General features: G+C 40.0%; 1 protein-coding gene across 2 annotated transcripts in view; it reads left to right on the forward strand.

Annotated features, from left to right (window-relative positions):
- The window catches only part of HPSE2 (heparanase 2 (inactive)), a 581,960-nt gene that overhangs the window by 526,292 nt on the left and 32,579 nt on the right, over positions 1 to 23,089 (forward strand). The gene's annotated exons all lie outside the window — the stretch shown is intronic.

Genomic DNA, 23,089 nt, shown 5'->3' on the forward strand with positions numbered 1-23,089 from the left:
TTGTTTACATTTTTGCTGTTATCACAATGCTATAACTAACATTCTTGTATTCATTAATTCATTTACTCAAATATTCATCAATAGTTATTGGTCTCTTTATGTGTAACATACTGTGGGAAGGACTAGGTATACATATCTGAATAATATTCCTTGCCTTATGGAGCTTACAATCTAGCAGCAGAAATATATAGACTAAGTGAAGATATAAATATATAATTACAAATGATGAGAAGTGCTATGAGAGAAATGAAGTGTGCTAATGTAGAGTTAGCTAGGAACACTTACCTGAACACAGAACCAGGGAAGGACTTTTTGAGAACTTGACATTTAAATTGAGACCCAAAGATGGTAGAGCATTCCAGGCATAATGAACACCATTTGCAAAGCCCTAGACGGAAAGAAACTTAGCATTTTCAAGGAATTGAAAACAGGCCAATGTGGCTAAAAGATGATGGATGAGAGAGAGTGGCATGAAATAACATTGGAAAGGTAGGGAGAGACCAATCGTAAAATACCTTGTAAGCCATGGTAAGAAGTTTGTGTTCTATCTGAAGAGTTAAGGGAAGCCAATGGAGAATTTTATTCAGGGGAGTAGTGTGATCAGATATAGATACAGATATAAGTATAGATATAGGTGTATAAAAAACTACTCAGATACTCTGTGGAGAACAGATTGTAATGGGACAAGGGTGAAGCCAGGAAGGAACCTGTGTTAGCAGTATAGGCAAGATGGTGATGGATGGTTTGGGCCAGGCTAGTGGCAATAGAGATAGACATATTCAAAATATTTTTAAAAGGCAGAATTGACATGAATAACAGGAATGGATGTGGGGATTGAAGAAGAGAAACCTGGACAATTCACTGCATGGGGAAGATAAGGGGAGAATTAGTTTGGGGGGAAGGCTGAATTGAGGGTCTATTTTGAGCATGTTAAGTCTGAGATGCTTGGGAGACATCCAAATGTAGCATTGAGTATGCAGATTAATCACAAGTCTGGAGCTCGAAGGAGATGTTTGGACTGAAGATATAAATTTGTCAGTGTATTTATAAAGCCATGTGAAAGTATGAGGATTGACGACGCACAAGAGAAAGAACAAGAGAGATAGAGACTAACCTTCTTTAGGAAAAGCAGCACTTCTGACTTGTACAGGAAGAGTAGGGTACAGAGACAACCATGCATAAATTGGGTGATGGGAAGAAAGGAACTCCCAAATCATGATTTCTTATATTGCTTAAAGCGTAACGCAAGGTCATGGACTGAGAGGAAGGGAAGTGAGTAGAGAAGAGGATTTGAACAGAGAGGAAATGTACAAAATAGTCATCTCAGAGATTAGAAAAGCGAGCTTGATAAAGAAACTAGAGAAACCTCATAGGATTACTGGTAGCACAAAACACATCTGAGGCATGGAATCATATTTAAAGTGAAACCTGTCTGCCTGATTGTATGCTTTTCTCCAGCTACATTCAGCTGCTTGGGTACAAAAATGAAGAAGACAGGTGGGTAAGGATGTCTCTATGTATTGCTGTAGGTCTGTAGTAAAAATACCTGGAAATAAAGTTACTTAATAAGGGTAGGTGTATTTTGAATGTTGATAGATATCACTATCAATCGATATATTTGCAGATTTAACTGGAATTTTTAAAATTTTATTTATTTTTGGCTGCATTGGGTCTTCATTGCTGTGCACAGGTTTTCTCTAGTTGTGGCAAGCGGGGGCTACGCTTAGTTGTGGTGCGCAGGCCTCTCATTGTGGTGGCTTCTCTTGTTGCAGAGCATGGGCTCTAGGTGCACGGGTTTCAGCAGTTGTGGCTAGTGGGCTCTAGAGCACAGGTTCAGTAGTTGTAGCGCATGGGCTTAGTTGCTCCACGGCATGTGGGATCTTCCGGGACCAGGGCTCGAACCTGTGTCCCCTGAATTGGCAGGCGGATTCTTAACCACTGTGCCACCAGGGAAGCCTGGAATTTTAAAAAACAAAACAAAAACACTGTTTTCATCTCTGTCTCTTTCAACACAACAAAAACAAAAACACTAACTGGATAATAGTGTTATGAAGACCAATAACTCAGAAGTTTCAAAACAGAAAAGTTTAATATAATTTCAGGAGAAAAACAATTTACTTGCATAATTTATCTTGTGTGTATGAGTTTTTTGCTGCATGTTTGTTGGTTGAGTAAGGGTTTGGGGTATGTGTGTGTGTGTGTGTGTGTGTGTGTGTGTGTTTGAAAATTGAAGGTGACCTACCTTGCCCTGAACAGACCCAAAGACATCATGATTGAGCCCAGAGTGCACTGTAAGTGGTTTGTGGTTACTACCACTGATTTTTCACAGTGCCTTCCCACTGTGCATGTCTATGTCAGGAAAATAGAGTGGTTTGGCTAGATATGATTGGGATTTGCTGTGAGTGGGGTGGAGCTGTCAGATTTATATGGCTTTTTCTCTTAAAAATATATGGCCTTCCTTTTTCATTCCCAGTAACTGTAAAGCTCATTGGGAACTGTTGCTTCCCAATCACGTGGCTCCCCATGTTCTAATGAATGCACAGCACAGTTCTCAGAGGGACTGCACTTCCGGCTGACACATCAGGCCGGAAACTCAGAGTGGTTTGATCCCAAAATTCTTTCTGGGTATCCACAATTTCATAGGTCTCTCCTTTCACCTACCAGTCAGAGGTTATTGTAACTAATTGGGTGTCTGTCCTCCACTGGCTCTCAGGGTTTGATTTGCACACACTTAGCTCCACTGATGGAATCACCACGTGGCCTAGGGAATGAGCGTTGATCAAAGTACCATCCATCCTCTTGCTCTCCAACTTTTTTTTTTTTTAATTCCAGCTCTGCCTCTGGAAATGCCCTCTAAAACTCTCATCACATGCTTTTTTGATAAAATGACATGACTCAGAGAATGTAAGCGTCTAGAATTATACCTCATAAAGCTCAGCTTTCAAAACTTAAGTATGGGGCTTCCCTGGTGGCGCAGTGGTTGAGAATCTGCCTGCTAATGCAGGGGACACGGGTTCAAGCCCTGGTCTGGGAAGATCCCACATGCCGCGGAGCAACTAGGCCTGTGAGCCACAACTACTGAGCCTGCGCGTCTGGAGCCTGTGCTCCGCAACAAGAGAGGCTGCGATAGTGAGAGGCGTGCACTGCGATGAAGAGTGGCCCCCACTTGCCAGAACTAGAGAAAGCCCTCGCACAGAAATGAAGACCCAACACAGCCAAAAATAAATACATAAATATTTTTTTAAAACTTAAGTGTGTTGAATTGAAGCCAGTCAAGTGAACTAAAAGCTGGCTGGGGGAAGACAAACACAGGAGAGTGAGGAGTGACTCTGGGCTGAACAGAGGGATGCCTGCTGTGAGGCTGTCAGGGATGAGCAACCATTTAATTGTTCTCTCTCTCATCATCATTCACAATCTAGAAGGCAGATATTAAAGTCACCTTAATGAGAATGTAGGTGACACTAAATTTAGAGGCATTCTCCAAGGCATAGAAAATGTTGGTGGAAAGTACACAAAAGAAAAAAATGTTTTCTCCAAAGCTGCCAGTACTGTAATAGAAGGTTCAGAGGTTCAGAGATCATCCAACCATGCGTGATACCTACCTGTCCCACACATGAAAGGCCTCAATACACAACCTGGGAGCTTGAAAATATGGTTAATTTTACTGTCCAAGTACGTTCATCCACTCTGTGGCTGTAGACCGTAGGATTCAGAGGTCCATTTTTACAATATGCTGGGCACTGCACTGGCCATGTGATAGGAGATGAGTTTAGTTATTCAACACATACTTATTGAGTACCAACCAGCCTTGTGCTAACACTGTGCTAGTTTCTAGGAGTATAGCTCTGAAGGAAACAGACAGGATCTCTTGCTCTCAAGAAGCTCAGAGTCTATCTAGGGAAGAGACATAATAAATAAGTAACCAGATAAAGAAAATAATTACTACAGATTGTGAGAGATGTAATAAAGGTTTGGAGAAATCTGGTGAAGGGGCTATTTTGGATAAAGTGATAAAGATAGGTCCCTTAAGAGGGACACTTAAGCAGAGACCTAAAGGATGGGCATGAGGTGGTTTCAAGAAGAGCTCGAGGGATCGCTTTTCCACTGGGGCCATAGAAGGGAGCGGGGTCCAGAGGATTCACAGAGCAGAAAAGGAAGCTACATGTAGTGAGGCAGGAGAAGAGTGACAGGACGAGGGGCTGGAGAGCTAAGCAGGAGCCAGCTGGTAGAGAGCATGAAGATCACCACGAAGAGCTTGGATTTTAGTTTAAGAGCAATGAGCGGCCACTGACAGGGTTTAACAAGGAGCTGATATGATCTGATTTAAGTTTGAGGAGGACGACTTTAGCTGATCTGTGGAGAATGGATTGTCTAGAGTGGAAGCAGAGAAGTCTAGATAGAAGGCGTTTGCAGACCAGATGGAAACTGAGATGACTCAGACTAGGGTAATAGCAATGAAGAGGGCAGAAGGGGACAGATGAGAGATGGAGTAGGAGGTAGAAATGAAAGGACATGTGGATGGACTGGATGGGAAGTAGTAAGGATAAGAAAAAAAACATTTTTACATTCTACCTCCTTTTATGCAAACCCCCGGATAGTATTATCCTAAATCACAACAATGCTGTACAAACCCCAACATGGGTTTGAACTCTCCTGAAAACATGTTTCCACCCCTCCCCAAGCAAGGGTAGACTGGCTGAAAATCTTTGCAAGGGACTTGAATTGATATTAGCACAGTTGGACACTGGTCCCTGTTCCAGAGTAGTAGGCCCCAGAAATTGATACCAGCTTCATCTCCCCCAACCCCAGTGAGCCCTGATCCTAATCTAGTCATGATCACACAAAGGCAGTCCTCCACCGTCATTCACTTTTATGGTTGAGGTTTTCTCTCCAGGCCTCTACCCTGCATTTATTCCTACTTGAATTCCTAACCCACCCTTCTTCCCATTAGTGTCATCTGTAAACTTAATGATGGCCATGTTCTGTATTTTCGCCTCCAGGTCCTTTAGAAACAATGTTCTCTGTATTTATTTTTGAAGTCATAAGCAGATGCCCATGCTGGGTGAACACAGACACTGAAATCTGAACCAAGGAAATGTGATTTTGGAATGAGACTGGTTCCCCATGACTCGTGCTAAACTTTATACTATGGAGTTTAATTTAATATCGGAGTTAGTGTTGTAACCAAAATAAAACTTACATCAGAGTTGATCTGATACATCTAATAATGTGATTGTTGTTATGCACGAGAAATGATGTTTGTGTAAATGACTTACATACGTTTCTATTTCACGGTCACACCAAAGCTATAAAGCTGTAGTTTTCTTGTAAGAATTGTCAGTTATTACCTCTATCACCCATGTGAACACAAACTCATAGTAAAAGACAATTTCCTTACTTCTAATCATTGTACTCACAGGACTGAGGTTTCCCTTGCTGCACCCAGTCCTATCCTATACCTTCCCCCTACACTCCGGTCCTTAGGTAGCACACATAACTCATTCTACTCTAACCATACTACAAGGATAGACACAGCAGAAACTCTAGCTTCTGCGGCTGTGGACTTTTTGCCTGAGGCAATTATAATATCCCAGTTCTGTGGCATGACTAAGGGGTATGTAATGTTGGAAAATTACATTTTAGACAATGCATTTTTAGACAACTCTTCATGTAATTTTGCCTTACCATAGTGGGAGCATCTAACCTACAGGATAGTTATTCTTACAGGAGAGTTACATCAAAAATTTTAAGTTGAAACATTCATAATGGATGTCAGAAGCTCCCAAGTGCTACTTCTCTCATGCTGCCAAATTCCCAAACCCTTTTATGGAAGTAAAATATTGAAGGATTTTTCTACCAGTCTTGCCCTTCTGAGCTCACATGCTACCCAGCCCACCCTACTCCTAATGTTTCATTTCCTGTTCTTCTGAGATCTGGAGGCCACAGAGGTAGGTGTAGGTCACTACAGCAGCCCAAAGGCCTGCTTTGCTTTCTCTGAAACTTGTGGGCTTCACCCGTCAAACCCAGTTTTCACCAGAGGAATATCCTTCTATCTCCCTTAATTAGCAGCTGCTATCTTTTCTTCTCCTTCTATGGCTTTTCCTTTTATAGTCAAAAAGCCACTTTGGATCTCTCTTAGGCCTGTCTTCCCAGAAAGTAGTCCGTCATTCTCTCTTGTGTTTTTGGACTCCCACCCTATTTTATAGTATCTGCCTGTGAAATATACAAGAAGAAGGAGATATTACAATGCTGTAGCGTTGTTAAGAAAAGTGAGGACTGATCATTCCTCCTACGTAATACACAGGACCCCATGCAAAATGAAAATGTGGGACCTCAAATTTTAAAAAGTGCTATTAAAGGTACTAGAATGCAAAGCTTTTTTCCTTTCTGCCAGTCTCTCTCGACTATGGTATTTTTTATTTGCCGTTTAATGTTGTTCTAAGTAAAGAAATAGTTTTAAATAATTAGCATGAATTTTGCCTTTCATCTTTGTATTGTGCACATGAGACTTAAAAGCTAATATAAGAGCATTTAGGTTGTGTGTGAATTATCAAAATTATACAATTTGTACTTCATAGGTTGTACATACATATGTATTTTGTTCTTACCAGAACAATGGAAACACTGCACAAAATTAACTCAACGGTTTTTTATTTCACTTCTTGATGTGTGGACATTCTACCAATATTCCCTACCTTCAGATTATTGATAAATAAGAAAGGACTGAAAGAAAAAGAACTGTGAGTTGCCCTATCTTTCCCTTTACTTCTGCTTTCATTTTCAGCAAAAGTGATTGGCTGATACAGAGAAGTAATATGAGTAAGAAAGGATATGATAGGATCCTTTTCTGTTTCATAGAACGCTATTGCCTTCTCCCTGTGTTTGAAACGAGTTCTGGTGTGAACAGAAAGTGTGGCTTCTTGAGGCTGTCAGCCCCTCTGCTCCCCACTTACACACGCTCACTTTGCACTCCCACGTGTCATGGATACACCAGAATTCTGTGCTGTGGTACATCGCAAACACTGTGTATTAACTGGATAGCAAAGAACTATAGACACACATATTGGGTATATCTCCTCTGCTCACATGCATGCTCCCTTGTCTCATTAGACTTCATTTACAAAACAGGAGTCGAAAGACAAAATTATTAAGAATTTCAAGACAGCAACAGTAGAGCATTAAGCCAAATGCAGGGCTTTTTTGAGCACAGGGCCCTTCTGAGAATGGGGACAGACAGAGGGTTATAGGATTGGGTAGTTGGGAGAGCAGGTGGAACAGAACCTTGACTTTGCCAAAGGAAATGTCTTATTATGAAAATCCCCTAACCTATTGGACTTTATGCTCCAGTTTCTGTCAGGAACATCTGAAAATTTTGTTTATATCTTTGGCTGAGAAAGTAGAGAAGATAGGAGGGATCTCTGCCAATTTTTTCTTTCCAGTTGACAAGGAAACTTCACTGAGGTAAAAGTGAGAGACCAGGTATTGAACCTATATGACACGGACTTTAATTCCTAATTATAAGGGAAATTTTAAATGCATTTTCAGTGTCCCACTTATACTTTTAAAACACCTGTTGTCACTTAAAACTAAGAAATGGTGATCAGAGCAAAATTAGAATAAAATTTTCCACCCGGCTTCTTTTGTGTGGAGAATTTGCTTTTGCGCAATTCAAGACTATGTCAGTGTGCTTTTGCAAATGTCAGAATTATCAGATTGTGTAGTGAGATTTATAATAATGTCTTCATTCAGGGTTCAATAAGCTGTTTTCCAGCTGGCAGTTTCCTGGAATTGGACTTTCTTTTGAACTTTGAAATTTTTGCACATTTCTAAGGGTCCATATTCTATTTCATACTAGGTTTCTGCACCAAGGTACTGTTGTTTCCAGCTTCTCCATCAACTAATATTTCTTTGTGCAAAGTCTGTAAAACCCTGTAAATGAAGCTCTTTGGGTTTGTAATGATTGCTTTCCAACATGTGAGGAAATATCAAAAGTAATTACTGAGTTGGTACTGTGGCTTCCCATTTGCACTTACTAAGAATGATAATATATATTGGCAAAGTACCTACTCCGAAGTGTTCCTGTCACTAACCCTCAATCACTCCCTGAATAGTAAGGATGAGGTAATGGCTGGAAATAAAAACCTCTTCCAATGGTTCTGTGCTGTGTCCAACCAGGAGGACGGCTTGTTGTCCCTGGTCAGAGGGCAGCACCCATGAAAAAAAAAAGTTAAGCCCCAATCCAGAAAAATTTTGCCATACGAATGACGACTTTGGTTAATTTTGTTTCTAGTGTATTTTCTGTTGGGAATGATCCAGGTTGGCAATATGGGTTTGCTAGTTAATTACCAGATCTTCTCTTCACTTGATGTTGACAAGAATGGTCACCATAATGAGAACTAGACTCAAGGCACGGGATAGATGCAGGTCTTCTGCCTTTTCTCTCTATTGCCTCTGTCTCCTCCTCTCGAGATTCCCTGATGGAGATGGGCTCTTTTCCACAAGACCTACTTACTCCCATCCCAGAACTGCCCCAAAACCTCACACACTTCTTTGCTTTTCATAAAAAGAGAGCAAAGTACCTACCAGCCTCTATTACAGGAAATGAAGGGGAACAAAGATTCTCTGTCCCTCCCCAGCTTGATTCTTTATCTTTTTCACATGCCCTGGCTTTGGGGTAGTAAATATACTTTGGTGATTGCAAAGTTAACCATTCTTTTAAAATCACATAAAGTTTGATATCAATGAAAATATCCTAAAAGCCATTAGATATATAGTTTCACCTTAAAGGATGGATCTTACCCTGCACCTTGAAGTCCACTTTACTGGGAGGCCTGGATCCACTTGAGATGGGCCTTGTAGAGCAGGATCTGGACTCTAGACAAACTTAACAGACCCCATACAAACACAGACAGCATATTCTACACTTAAAACAGTAAAATGTGAGGTTATTTGGGACAATTTCCTGAAAATCAGTTTTTAAGTCTCTCTGTAGGTGATCCTAGGGTCTATAAGTTGTGGTGTTCATAGTAATTTAACTTCTGCCCAAGAGCAAGGGGAGAGGTAGAGAGACTAATCTAGTTATCTGCAACCAGCATTTCTTTTCCTCAGGAAAGATCTTGACCTTAGAAATTCCTGAAGCGTAGAAAACCCTTCTCCAGTGTTCAGAAAAAGTAAAGGGAACTAGTCCCTTCTGCTAACCCAGGCTGAGTGTGGGGTGTATTTGTCCTGCAGAGGGTGGATTGATAGACAGAACTGCGTTGGTCATGCTTTCCCACCAGTTCCACATTGTAGCCATTTCAGGTTCAGCCATGTGTGCCAGATTGAATTAAAGGCTTTTTTAAAAGTCTCCAAAGCAGGAAAACATCTTTCTCTGACTGGTATTTTTTTACATATTTGCTAATGAGTGTCTGCACCATAAAGACATGGTCTGTAGCTTGTTTTGCCAAAAGGAGAAATCCAATTTGGCTCTGGTGGATGTTGCTGCTAGTCAGATATAGTTTAATTCTTTAATTGAAGCAGCTTCAAAAGAGCTTGTGGACAATGCAGTGTTCCACAGGCTTTCCTAGACCTGTCTGGGTGGAGACCACCTTCACTTTGTGGTTCTGAATCCCCTGAGCTTGTCAGAGCGTCTGTCAAGAAAATGTCTCCTCTGCAGTTGGTTGACCCTGCCGTTGGCCTGTTGGAGCTGTGGTTAAGTCTGTGGCTGACTTCACGGACTTTAATTCCCTCCTTGTTAGCCAGAAAGGTGCTAGCATTCTGCCACCCTGGACAAAAGAGTGAGCCAGCTCCTCTCCAAAGGCTTCCAGGAATCTCTCCACTGGCTCAGCTTCAGTAGCCTGCCTAGAAGGCAGCCTGTTATTATGAAGCCTCTATGCTCTAAGTACCTTACATGCACTTAACTTTCCTGATTTGTACAAATACTCTGGGGACAGAAAAGTTTGGTGTAAAAGAGGACAAGTTTGGGGAAAGAAAAGATCTGCTCCAGGTCACAGGTGCTTGTGCCCCTCTGACCACCAACACCCAAAGGATGAGTCAGTTAAGGAGAGAGAGACGGGACCTCAGAGTTTGCTCAAAATCTACTTAGAGACCTTACTGGCTTTGGCCAAGTAAACGCTAAGCTCTTCAAGGTGTGAAACTGTGTCTTAGTTATTTCTACTTGTCCAGTATGTCACAGGTGCTCAGCAAATGTAGACTGATGATAATAATGATGATGATGATATCTAGACAAAAAACACATATCTACTACCTATTCATTCATTTCTAGTGAAGGCAGGACCTTGTCCCTGGCCTGATTCTCTAAGACTTTGGTGCACGCAAGTAATTGTCCCCAGCTTTTTCATAAAAGTGCCACTGTTCACTTGTAACCTTTATCTTTTTTGCCCACTTTTTCTTTCTATCTTGTTCCTGAGTTTTTCTCTGTATATACTTTATCCTCTGCTTGTTCTCTTTTGATTGGCTAGTTGTTTGAGTTATGTCTTATCTACCTTGGGCCATGCTTTCCCCATCATTCATCCTTTCTAGAATATATTCAGATACCATACATACAAGCACAGGCATTTATATAGAAGATGATTATTAATAGTAATATCAGCTGATATTTCTCTGTGTCTGTTACTCACCAGGCACTGGGCCTTTGCATTCATTATGTTAATCCTCACAACATCTTCAGAGGTAGGCACAAGTGTTATCCTGTTTTACAGATGACAATCCTGAGGCTTAGAGGGAGAGTAACTTGCCCCAGGTGGTAGTCATACCCAAGAAGTGCTGAAGTTGAACTAGAGCCCAAGTCTGACTTCAGTGACTGCCACCCGCGTTATAGGTCACAAAAATGAAGTCAATGAGTCTCCTGAGTGAAACAAAACCTCTGTACCAGTAGCCCCCTCACTCTGTGAGGACATTCTCCTTGACAAACCCTAGCCACTCAAGCCCAGTCTTCACTCACTGCCTCTCAACTTCTGACCAACTCCAGGTGAAAGCTGTAAGTCATACTCCAGAGCCTTCCTTGATTACCCCAGCATGACTTTGCCACCTGCCCTCATTGTGTTTTGAGAAGAGCTGAAGGAATATTCTGGGGCACTAGACACTGGGATGGAAGCTTTCCCTTACTCTACTTCCTGAGTGATAAGCACCAAAAGAAAGAAAACATTCATGGGTAAGAACTGGTTCTACCTTCCAGGACTGGGCCAGGCACTTTCCCAGACCCCGTCTCATTTAAAGTTCATCATGATCAAGCAAGAAAGGTTTTCGTGGTTGAGGAACTTGTGGCTTAAAGCAGTTGACTGACTTGCAATGAACACAGATAAATGAAATTTAACTGGAATTCCAATCCAGGGTGCCTGACTCCAAAGCTCATGCTTTTCTGCCTCTGCTAGGATCATACACAAGTGTCTGGAAACCCAAAGTAGTCCAGGGAGCCAACACCATTGCAAAAGCAAAGAGCATAATATAAGTTTTTCCATGCTTGGAAATAGTTGACTGGGGTGAATGGAAGGAACGTTCTTAAATGATTCTTAACAAGGTCTTAGACATTCTTACATGTCACCATCGAACATAAAGTGTTAGGTTTAATGGGATATTATTTACTTCCACTCCACATAAATAAACAAGTATGGGTGTGTCCACATGTATATTTATGAGATATCCTATGAAGTGTGGGAGGGAGATGCACCAATATTTTCTACTTTCCACACTCTAGGTCAGTGGTTTGCCAAACGAGGAGCCCCAGGGGAGATTTGGCAATGTCTGAACAAATTTTTGGTTATCACAACTAGAGGCAGGCTGTGGTACTGGCATCTAGTAATTGCAGGCTGGGGATGCTGCTAAACATCCTACAACGCACAGGACAACCTGCCGCAACAGAGAATCATCAAGCCGAAGCTACCAGGAGTGCTGAGGCTGAAATGCCCTGCTCTGCATTTTAAGATGAGGGAAATAGTACACTTTCTCCCAGGTTCCTGGCATTACAGAGAAGGGCTTATTCCTAGCATATCCCTCCTGCATCCTGGGTAAAAAAATAACTGTGCCTGGAACCAGGAATCTGTTTAGGAAAAACTCACTGTTTTTTCCTTTACTCTCATACTACTACCATACTCACAGCAATCCTGACACTGGATGTGTGAATTTTTTTCTAATACCAACCAATTATTGGACACCAGCTGGGTGTCCTACAATTCAATGTAGTTCTGACACTGTCTACCTGGAGTTAGCGTTAGATCCCACAACTTAATGGCTCAGTCTCACAAGACTGCCCCCACTTCAGATGCCAATTACAAGTCTCAGGTTGTCCCTGGTACTTTTGACACAACCTGGTATAAATCAGCATTTATACCAGGTTGTCAGTCAAAAGTGGCCTCTATTTTACTAATTCAGAGCATTCAGAGGAGGAGAGAGGATGGGGCTGATTTTTATCTCCAGGCAGCACTAGCTCTGAATTTTTAAGGGAGCTTCAGACTGAATTCACTTATCAGTAAAATAAGATGTTTGGCTGCGTACTGACATCTTACCCATTTGATCAGGCCAGTACTTTTAATTCTAGCAATACTTTTGCATCATAGATTCAGAGACCTGCAGTAGTGAAAGTTATCTACATAATTTTAGTATTTTCATTCATTAATTCAACAAACATTTATTAAGCACTGGTGCTGGGGCTATAATTCTGTCACCTGTGTACATTGCTTTTGTCTATGTCTAAGCCTCAGTATCCTCACCTGTAAAAAGAAAGATAACAGTGCTTCGTCATAGGATTTATTGGTGAATTCAGTGAGATAATACATGTGAAGCACTCAAGAAATGTTTGTTGACATTGTTGGAAGGAGCATGGACCCTGATCTCACTGAAGGGTCTAGGGGAGAATACACTAGTGAATAGGCAATTAACAAACACTGTGAAAACTGTTGAGGGGGTTACCTCAGTGTTCACAGGATCACATACGAGAGAAACCCTAACCTGGACATGGGGCTTCAGAGAGGTTTCTAAGAGGAAATTTCACTTAGGCCGAAACCCAAAGAATGAGAAGGAGTTGGCTAGGCAGGGCATGGGCAGAAAAAATACCCTAGACAAAGGGAACGGTATTTCTAAAGGCCCAGAGGTGTGGGAGAATAGACCTTTCAAGGAACTGGAAGAAGGAAAGGAGTAGTAGTCAGAGATAACTACGGTTTTCATTTAGGTGTATATCCTTCAAGTTTAATTGCACAGAGATACTTATTTCCCCTCAAAAATAAGATCACCCTATTTTAGAGTCTGTTCTTTTTCTACACACTATAATGAACATCTTTTGACATCATTAAATATGCTTCTAAAATAGAATTTCTAGTGACTGAAAACTCTCCATAGTTGGATCCACCACAATTTGCTTATCTAGTAATTTATTTATTGAACATTTAATTGTTTTGAAGCTTTTTCCCCAGTAAAAATAAAGCTGTGATGATCATGGAACCAATTAACATTCTTTGGTCATAAGAAAAAAAGGGAGAGAAGGAATCTAGGGAACTTAAGCAGAGAAGAAATGGAGTTGTTGAAAAGGTGAAGCACCCAGCTTGGAAGGGATAAGATTCAGGGCAATGAAGAATCCAGCTGGCAGCACCAATGAACATTCAGTCCCCTCAAGTTGCCACTCCATAGAGTAAATCCAGTCCAGCCGCTCTTAATATGCTTGGCCATCCCATTCAGTTTCCAGATTCCCTGGAAAGAAAGTCCAACTGGCCTAATATGATCAGTTACTCTCCTCAAGGGAGATCAGGGAAACTTGATAAACAGTATACAATCATGGCTGAACCATATCCAAAAGAAAGAAAATCCAGATGCTGTGATCAAAAGGAGGAAGAATTGATATTAAGGCACAAAACCAACGACTACTACAACCATCTTACTGATAAATCTTTGCACATATCTATGATTATTTCTTTGGAATAAATTATGAGAAGTGGAGTTGTTAGGTCAAAGGGTATAGAGCAATTTGAGGCTTTTGATGCATATTACCAGGTTATTCTCAAGAAGGATTACTTCTGGCAATTCATCCTTTTTTTTTCTCTTTTTTCATTGTGGTAAAATATATATAACATAAAATTTGCTGATTTAACCATTTTAAAGTATACAATTCAGTGGCATTAAGTACAGTCACAATGTCATGCAACCATCTCCCATGTCTATTCCAAAAATTTTTCATCACTCTGAACCCATTAAGCAATAACTCTCCTTTCTCACCTTCCCCCCAGATTCTGGTAGCCTCTATTCTGCTTTCCGTATCATGAATTTACCTATTCTAGATATTTCGTATAAGTGGAACCATACAATATTTGTCCCTTTATGTCTGGCTTCCTTCACTTAGCGTGTTTTCAAGGTTCATCCATGTTGTAGCATGTATCAGAACTTCATTCCTTTCTGTGACTAAATAATATTCCATTATATGGATATACCACATTTTGTTTACCCATTCTTCTGTTGATGAACACTTGGGTTGTTTCCACCTTTTGGCTTTTGTGAATAATGTTGTAATGAACATTCACGTACAAGTTTCTGTTTGAGTACCTGTTTTAAATTCTTTGGGGCATATACCCATATACCTAGGAGTGGAATTGCTGTGTTAGGGTAATTCTATGTTTAACTCTTTGAGGAACTGTCAAACTGTTTTCCACAGTGGCTATACCATTTTGCAAATCATTCTTGATACTAAGCTCTGGGAAATGTTTCACAGATATGTTAAACTTCATGACTGGAGTATTCAAGATAAGCAAGAATAGTTCAATTGCATTTTTTGCCAAAAGTAATTCTCATTAAAAGCATGTAGCTTGGCATTTTTATAGCGAACTTATCAGTTTTTCCCCTGCCATTTTGAACCCAGACAACATCACCTATCTTGTCTCAATGCGCAGGTGAAGGCAGGCCTGTATAATTCTTTGTGCGAGCTTGTGATTTCCTTCACTTGCAGCATGCCTAGAATTCTGATTTCATATTCAGTGCTTCCGGTGCCCCTTGTATGATGACCTTCTGGGCTGCATTTCTAGGTTGGAGGCTTCCTGATTCTCCATTCCACTCAGTTCTCTGGTTTGGGCATCATCCCCACTGGATTGGGCTAGAAATTCCACACTACTACTACTGTGCACCACAGAACCCCAGCTGAGCCAGTGCTTCCTTCCACCTTTACTCAGGTCTGGGATTGATGGGGCTGAGTACAGAAAAACTCTGTAATTTGTTTCAGAACACATTACCTGAAGTCCAGTTGTAGATAAGACTGGCTAAGAGAAGCAAGGAGCAGGGGATCAGACTGGGGGATGTGGGTACCTTCAGGCTCTTCTAGTTCCAACTGTTTATTGAACACAGGTTCTAGGTGCTCAGGTTCTAGGTGCTGTATTAGGCAGCTGTGAGAAAACACAGTCCTATCATCATTGAATTCATAGTCTAGAAAATAAGACACACATGAATCAGAAAATCCTACTAATAAATGTGTAAATATAAACTGAATCAAATGTCCTAAGGGAAAGAAATTGTTTTCTGAGGACACATAACAGAAATGTGGTCCAGGAAAACTTCCCTGGAAAAGTGACCCTAGAGTTAACATCTGAGCTAAGAGTTAACAAATTTTGTGTGTGTGTGCACCCACACATGTTGGGGAGGGGTGTGCGGGATAGGAATGGGAGATAATTAGAGAAACAAGAAGGCCCTGTCCATGGTGGAAGGGATAAAAAAAATCAATGTCCTTGAGGATAAAAGGCCAAGTAGAGAAAGGTGGGAAGGGACTAATTCATGGTAGAACCACCGGTTTTAGCCACTGTCTCTAGCCTGCAAGCAATGCGGGGCCATTTGGCAGTTTTAAGTAAGGCGGTCAAAAAATGGATTGGAGGGGATTCCATTCCCTCTAGAGAGGGCAGCAGGGAAAATTGTAGCTTTTAGTATTATTTCCAAAGATGCTTCAGTCACATGGAAACTTTCTAGATCTGCCCTGCAGCTCTCCCTCCGTGGAGGAAGTTGGAGCAGCAGCGTTCTTTCCTTTACACATGAGCTCTGGCCCACTGCCACATCTAGAGCAAAACTCCATGGTGATGTTCCACTTCACTTGTTCTTGGCTCTCTAAGGTCAGCTATCTAGAGAAAGAGTGGCTACCGGGGTAGCCTCGTGCCTACTAGAGCTATGTTTTTGTGACTTTGGAAGTCAGGCAAGAGGCTCCACGATGGAAAAATATTTGTCATTTGGCTGTCACACTTCAGTGCGTGTACACTTCCCAGAAACAGAAAATATTGAGATTAAACAAGTTTAGGCACCTGCAGCAACGCCCATCAGTGCTCAGGAAAACCATAACCTTTGAACCTTGCGAAGTTATCATTTCACTACCATTCAGCCCTGAAAAACCTCCCATCAGTTTCAGGAGGTGAATCTTGATTCGATCATTCATTCAATCAAATATTTACTGAGTACCAATATCTATGTTCACAGGCACCAGATATGCAAAAGTAAGCCCTGATCTCAAGGAGTTTCCTTCCAACCTTCCCAACACATGCACACGTGCACACACACGTACACACACGAGTTATATTTATGTTTTCAGGGCAACTTAGAGCATAATTGTGTACATACTAGAATACAACTATTTTCATGAGGCTAAAAAACATCTTTCAAGGAATAAAGAGAAGAAGAAGCAACGTTTATTAAATATTTCGATATATCAGGCACTAATAGATATTTCCAGGTATATTATCTCATTAAATCCCTATGAGGAAACTGAGTTTTATTTTATTTTATTTTAAACATTTTTTATTTCTTTAATGTTGTATCTATTTTATTTATTTATTTTTGGCTGCATTGGGTCTTCGTTGCTGTGCGCAGGCTTTCTCTAGTTGCGGTGAGCGGGGGCACCCCGTTTTTTTTTAACATCTTTATTTGAGTATAATTGCTTTACAATGGTGTGTTAGTTTATGCTTTATAGCAAAGTGAATCAGCTATACATATACACACATCCCCATATGTCTTCCCTCTTGCGTCTCCCTCTCTCCCACCCTCTCTATTCCACCCCTCTAGGTGGTCACAAAGCACCAAGCTGATCTCCCTGTGCTATGTGGCTGCTTCCCACTAGCTATCGGTTTTACATTTGGTAGCGTATATAGTCATGTACCACAATGCTCATTGCAGCTCTATTTACAATAGCCAGGCATGGAAGCAACCTCAGTGTCCATTGACAGATGAATGGATAAAGAAAGTGTGGCACATATATACAATGGAATATTACTCAGCCATAAAAAGAAACGAAATTGAGTTATTTGTAGCAGGGGCTACTCTTCGTTGCAGTGTTCTCGTTGTGGTGGCTTCTCAGCGCAGGCTTCTCTCGTTGTGGAGCACAGGCTCTAGGTGCGTGGGCTTCAGTAGTTGTGGCACACGGGCTCAGTAGTTGTGGCTCACGGGCTCTAGAGCGCAGGCTCAGTAGCTGTGGCACAGGGGCTTAGTTGCTCCACGTCACGTGGGATCTTCCCAGACCAGGGCTTGAACCCATGCCCCTTGCATTGGCAGGCGGATTCTCAACCACTGCGCCACCAGGAAGCCCCGGAAACTGAGATTTAGAGATAATAAATAACTTTCCAGGATTTGAATATATATCTTTCAACTCTAAGCAAATTAATTGTCCACTTTTGTTTCTCTGAGAAGCCTTCCTGGAATCCCCTGGTCATAAATAATTGTTTTGGCGTCTGAATTCCCTAAGTTCTACGAGTGGTTCCCGCTTCTGTGGTGTTTACTTTAGCCAGCCTCATTTTACAGAGAATTGCTTACATGTGTCTTGACCCCTAGGTTCCTTGAGGACAGGGAGATGTCCTGTTCATCTTAGTATCACTTGGACTGAGCAGAATATCTGCATGCCACTAATATGTGCTCAGAAAGTGCTTGTAGAATGGAAGATGTATTCGCAGGCCTCACATGGGTGGTCAGAGCCTAAGGCCACAGCCCAGCACCCCTTCCCCACTCCTAGTTCTGTAGTGTATCACCAAGGGTCTCATGGTCACGCAGTGTGGACCACCCAGGCTGCAAGCCCAAGCCCTGATCACATTTCCATCAGCAGCTGCCCCTTGCCACCTTTCCAGCCTAGTGGTGCACACTCCAAAGCTACAGTCCACTCCCAGGAAGCCAGACTCCAGGTTGAGGTCCACACAGGTTCTGGCAACAAGACTCCTTCGCTGACCATACACCCCGCCCAGACTGGGTCACATGTATGATACTATACGGTCTCATAGAGTTCTCCATTACCATTTGTTCTATTGAAATTAATTGCATAACTCATTGGCTTAAGGACTGTTTTTCTTGATAAGATTTATAAACTTCATGATGGCAAGAACTGTATTTGTCTTATTCACCACTATGTTCCTAATGCCTAGCATGGAGCCTTGAACATAGTACACATTCCATAATTGAATTCTAGCACCTCCTATAAGCCAGGCACTCTACTAGGCATGGGCTTTAGGAATGAGTAAGTAGTCTTAGACCTTGAGGAACACATCGTTCAGTGATTAATCCAGTAAATTCTGCAACCCTCTGTCAATTTCTTTTTTTTTTCCCATTTATTTTGGTTGAACTTACTCTATATACTGCGTTTTCCAGCTTTCAGACCACAATTGACTTTCTGACAAATACTAAAGAAAAAGAAAAGATTTAAAACCTCTGTCTTTTTAGTGTCATCTGTTATTAATTTTCCCTCTCCAACTAATAAATGGACTCTATTTTTCTTCAACTTCTTCTCATGTCTGACACACTTAAAGAATGTTTGTTTGGGGCTCTCTTTGTCCCTTGAAAATTGCAATGCATTCCTTGCTTTGGATTTTTTTATTGTTGACATGAAAAGCTATTATATTTGCCTTCCTTTTTTATGACTGTTATTGTTTGAAAAGTTCTCTTTCTATTGCATCTTTCATGCACTGTCCTTTTGTTGTTGTTGCTGTTGTTAGATATATATGTGCATTCTTTATTTTTTTCCTATCTCATCTATGCATAAAGATAATTTTTCTGCATTTTCATGTCATTGCCTTAAGAGATATTCAGGAATTATTCCATTTGTTTAATTTTATTTGTGATTATATAAATGGCACATATCATAGCAAAATAAAAGAAAGGAGAAAGGGAGGGAGGGAGGAAGGAAATATAATTTGGTTCTGCTGCTTTACATGAGGGAGAGATAAGGACAGTGAGAGAGGGAAAGTGGAGTTTTTTAAAAAGAGGCAGGCTAAATAGGGAACTGAGAAAAGAATAAGGGTGAGAGAGGCGTCTGAAGGTGGTGCACGGAGCTAAGTAAAGGTGCAAATTTCACATTCACTTTGGCTTTAACCTACTGTCAGCTGACTTACCAACCCAAATCCTAGATTCCCCCGAGGGGAATCTACATTCTACTTTGATTAAAGACTTAACTATGAAAGAAAAACTCTACAAGTTTTAAAAGAAAACATAAAATATCTTTATGAAATAGACATGAGGAAGGACTTCTTAACACAAAAATAAATAGATATTTTATGCCCACTAGACTGGCAAAAATTAAGAAGTCTGAAAATAACAGGTGTTAGCAAGGATGTGGATCACAGGGAACACATACAGACACTGCTGGAGGAAGTGTAAGTTGGAATAATTGGAATCACTTTGGAAAACAGTTTGGCATTATCCTGTAAACCTGAATATTTTTATACCTGCGTGTTACCCAGCAATTCCAGTACTACAGTTTGTACTATAGAACCGTGCTTCTCTTAACTTTGACAAGCAACCGAATCACCTAGAGAGCCACACAATTTGGGGGCCTCACCCCTGGAGATTCTGATTCAGTACATCTAGGATAAAGTCCATGTATGTGCATTCCTAAGAAGCACCCAAGTGATGAGGCACTGCTGGTTTCCAATCACAATTGGAGTAATGCTTCTCCAGATTTCTTCACCTGGGTCTTAGGAAACAGGAACAAGAATGTTCAAACACACGTTGTTCATAATAGCAAAACTCTGGACACAACTCAAATATCTATCAGCGAATAACGGATAAATAAATTGTAATATTTTTACACAATGGAGTATCATACAATATTGAAAATGAATAAACTGTAAGTACGCATAACTACCTGGATGAATCGTTGAAGCATAATGTTAAGTGAAAAAAGTAAGTCAAAGAAAACTACATACAGCGTGATACCACTTTTATAAAGCTAACAAATTAAATAATATATTGCTTAGGAGCAAATATATATATATATATATATGGATAAAACTAAACTATGAAGGAAGGGAATGAAAAACATATAAACGAGAAAAGGAAGACTCACATAACTAAATGCAACAGTGTGGGTATTATGGTAGCTTTTAAGATGGATGGTGGGTTCTCATATGCTTCAGAACTGTCATTAAGTTACATATATTCTCCTGTATATGGAAAACATATACATAAGAACTTGAAGCTATATTTAAAGAAAATTCTCACAGGTTGAAGAAAAGGCTTAGTCTTTCTGATTAAAAGTAGTCCCCACTGGTGCTTTGTGACCGCCTGGAGGGGTGGGATAGGGAGGGTGGGAGGGAGGGAGACGCAAGAGGGAAGAGATATGGGAACATATGTATATGTATAACTGATTCACTTTGTTATAAAGCAGAAACTAACACACCATCGTAAAGCAATTATACCCCAATAAAGATGTTAAAAATAAAAGTCCCCAAATACAGGCAAATTAATGCAGAAACTCACATTGACACATTCCTGGTAAAAATTCAAATATCAAGGATAAAACATGACTCCTATAAGCATCCTGGCAGGACACAAAAGATAGAAAACAAACAGGCTAACCAAACATAGAAAGAAATTCATGCTAGCTTCAAACTTCTCTGCAACAACTGCTGCAAAAAAATAATTTCAGAATTTATTTGGAAAAATAAATGAATATTACTAATTAAGGAACATTTGAACAAAGAAAGGAAAATTATAATGAAATGAACTTGAATCTCTACATATTAAATGCTAACTATAATAATGAAAATGATGTGAAAGTGATTTTTTAAAAATAGAGAGTGCAGGGCTTTCCTGGTGGCGCAGTGGTTGAGAGTCTGCCTGCCGATGCAGGGGACACGGGTTCGTGCCCCAGTCCAGGAAGATCCCACATGCCACGGAGCGGCTGGGCCCGTGAGCCATGGCCTCTGGGCCTGCGCGTCCGGAGCCTGTGCTTCACAATGGGAGAGGCCACAACAGTGAGAGGCCCACATACTGCAAAAAAAAAAAAAAAAATAGAGAGTTCAGTAGAATAGAATAGAAAATCCAGACACAGAATTATATATAACATTTCTTATCAGTATATGTATCATGATATACATATCATAAACTATTATATATGACATATGCATATATTTATATGTTTTTATGTGTTATATATAACATGATTTTAAATATGTTATATAATACACATTATTATATATAATTATATATCATTTATATTATATATCACAATGTATATTATATTGTACATATGTGTGTATGTATATATATGTATATATAGTATATATGTATTATAATATATATACACATTATACCGTATCATATATTGTATAATATATACAATATACATTATAATACAATATAGTATATACAGTATATTATATATTAGATAATAACAGACATGATAATGTATAATATATAATATAAACATTTATATTTCATATGTATAAATTTTAGTTTGTGATAAAGGTGGGTTTAGGGATAGGTTATTCACTATATGATGCTACAACAACTAGTAGATAATTTAGACAATAGTAAAGTTAGTACCATACACCCAAATATTTTTCAGTGAATTAAAAGTTTAAATTTTTAAATGATAATATAAAAAGAACTAGAAAAAATATCAGTGAAGATTGATCTTACCTTTGTGTGTGGAAGGACTTTCTAAGGATAAAAGAAAAAGAAGAAATCAAAAGAAAAAGATTGATATATTTTTCTATAAAAATTTTTGAAATTCTTCATGTCAAAAAAATCATAAAAAGTGATAAAAAGCAAACTACAAATTTGGACAGAATATTTGTTTCATAAATATTCCAAAGGATTCTTACCACTAATATTAAAAGATATGTTACAAATCAATGAGAAAAAGGTGGACATCCCATTGGAAATACTGTGAATGTGATAATCTCTTCACAGAGATTACTTCAAATCAAAGACACAGAAATTGTAGTCAAGTATGAGCAATGAATTTTTTTTATCTATATGATTGACAATAATGAAATATTTGCTATTTTAAATATAAGGAAACCATATTTAGCAGCCATCCTAAGTCCACTTAAAGTTAATTAAGGTAAATGGGCAAGGCTTAGTGCTCAGGGCAGATCTGGAGCTATTCTGGAGACAAACAAGCTCTGGGACTTTGTTCTGATTTATTCAATTCACCAGACATTTTTAAGCAGCTGATGTTATAGATGACCACAAAAGGGAAAAAAAAAAAAAAGATTATTGAAAGATGAAGGCTGAGAAGACATGATTGATGTCTTTAAGGTCTTGAACAGAATGCCTGCACTGAAGAGTATGTTCACTGAATTCCAGAAATGGGGGGAGGGGGGAAGCTCCTAAACAAATTAGGAGGCCCTATTTACATGGTGAGTTATAAACACTGAAGTCATTACCCCATAATAGGGTTTAAGAGCAAATACAAAACAAATACAAAATATGTTTTGTATCCAATATAAAAATAAAACATGATAATAGCAAATACAGTAGAAATTAAGGTGGCAGTAAATAGGCATTTGTAAGTTCAAACTCCTGTGTGGATTACAGATTGAGTATTTATTTATTTATTTGTTTATTTATTTATTTATTGGCGGTACGCGGGCCTCTCACTGTTGTGGCCTTTCCTGCTGCGGAGCACAGGCTCCGGACGCGCAGGCTCAGCAGCCATGGCTCACGGGCCCAGCCGCTTCGCAGCATGTGGGATCCTCCCGGACCGGGGCACGAACCCGTGTCCCCTGCATCAGCAGGCGGACTCCCAACCACTGCGTCACCAGGGAAGCCCCTGAGTATTTATTAATCAACTACAAATGGACCCTGGAATGTTTAAAAGCACCACATTGTTTTTAGTTTAGAATTATTGAGGGTGACCAAGAATTAGCACCATGGT

Source organism: Pseudorca crassidens, chromosome 16 (assembly GCF_039906515.1).
Source record: "Pseudorca crassidens isolate mPseCra1 chromosome 16, mPseCra1.hap1, whole genome shotgun sequence".
NCBI lineage: Eukaryota > Metazoa > Chordata > Mammalia > Artiodactyla > Delphinidae > Pseudorca > Pseudorca crassidens.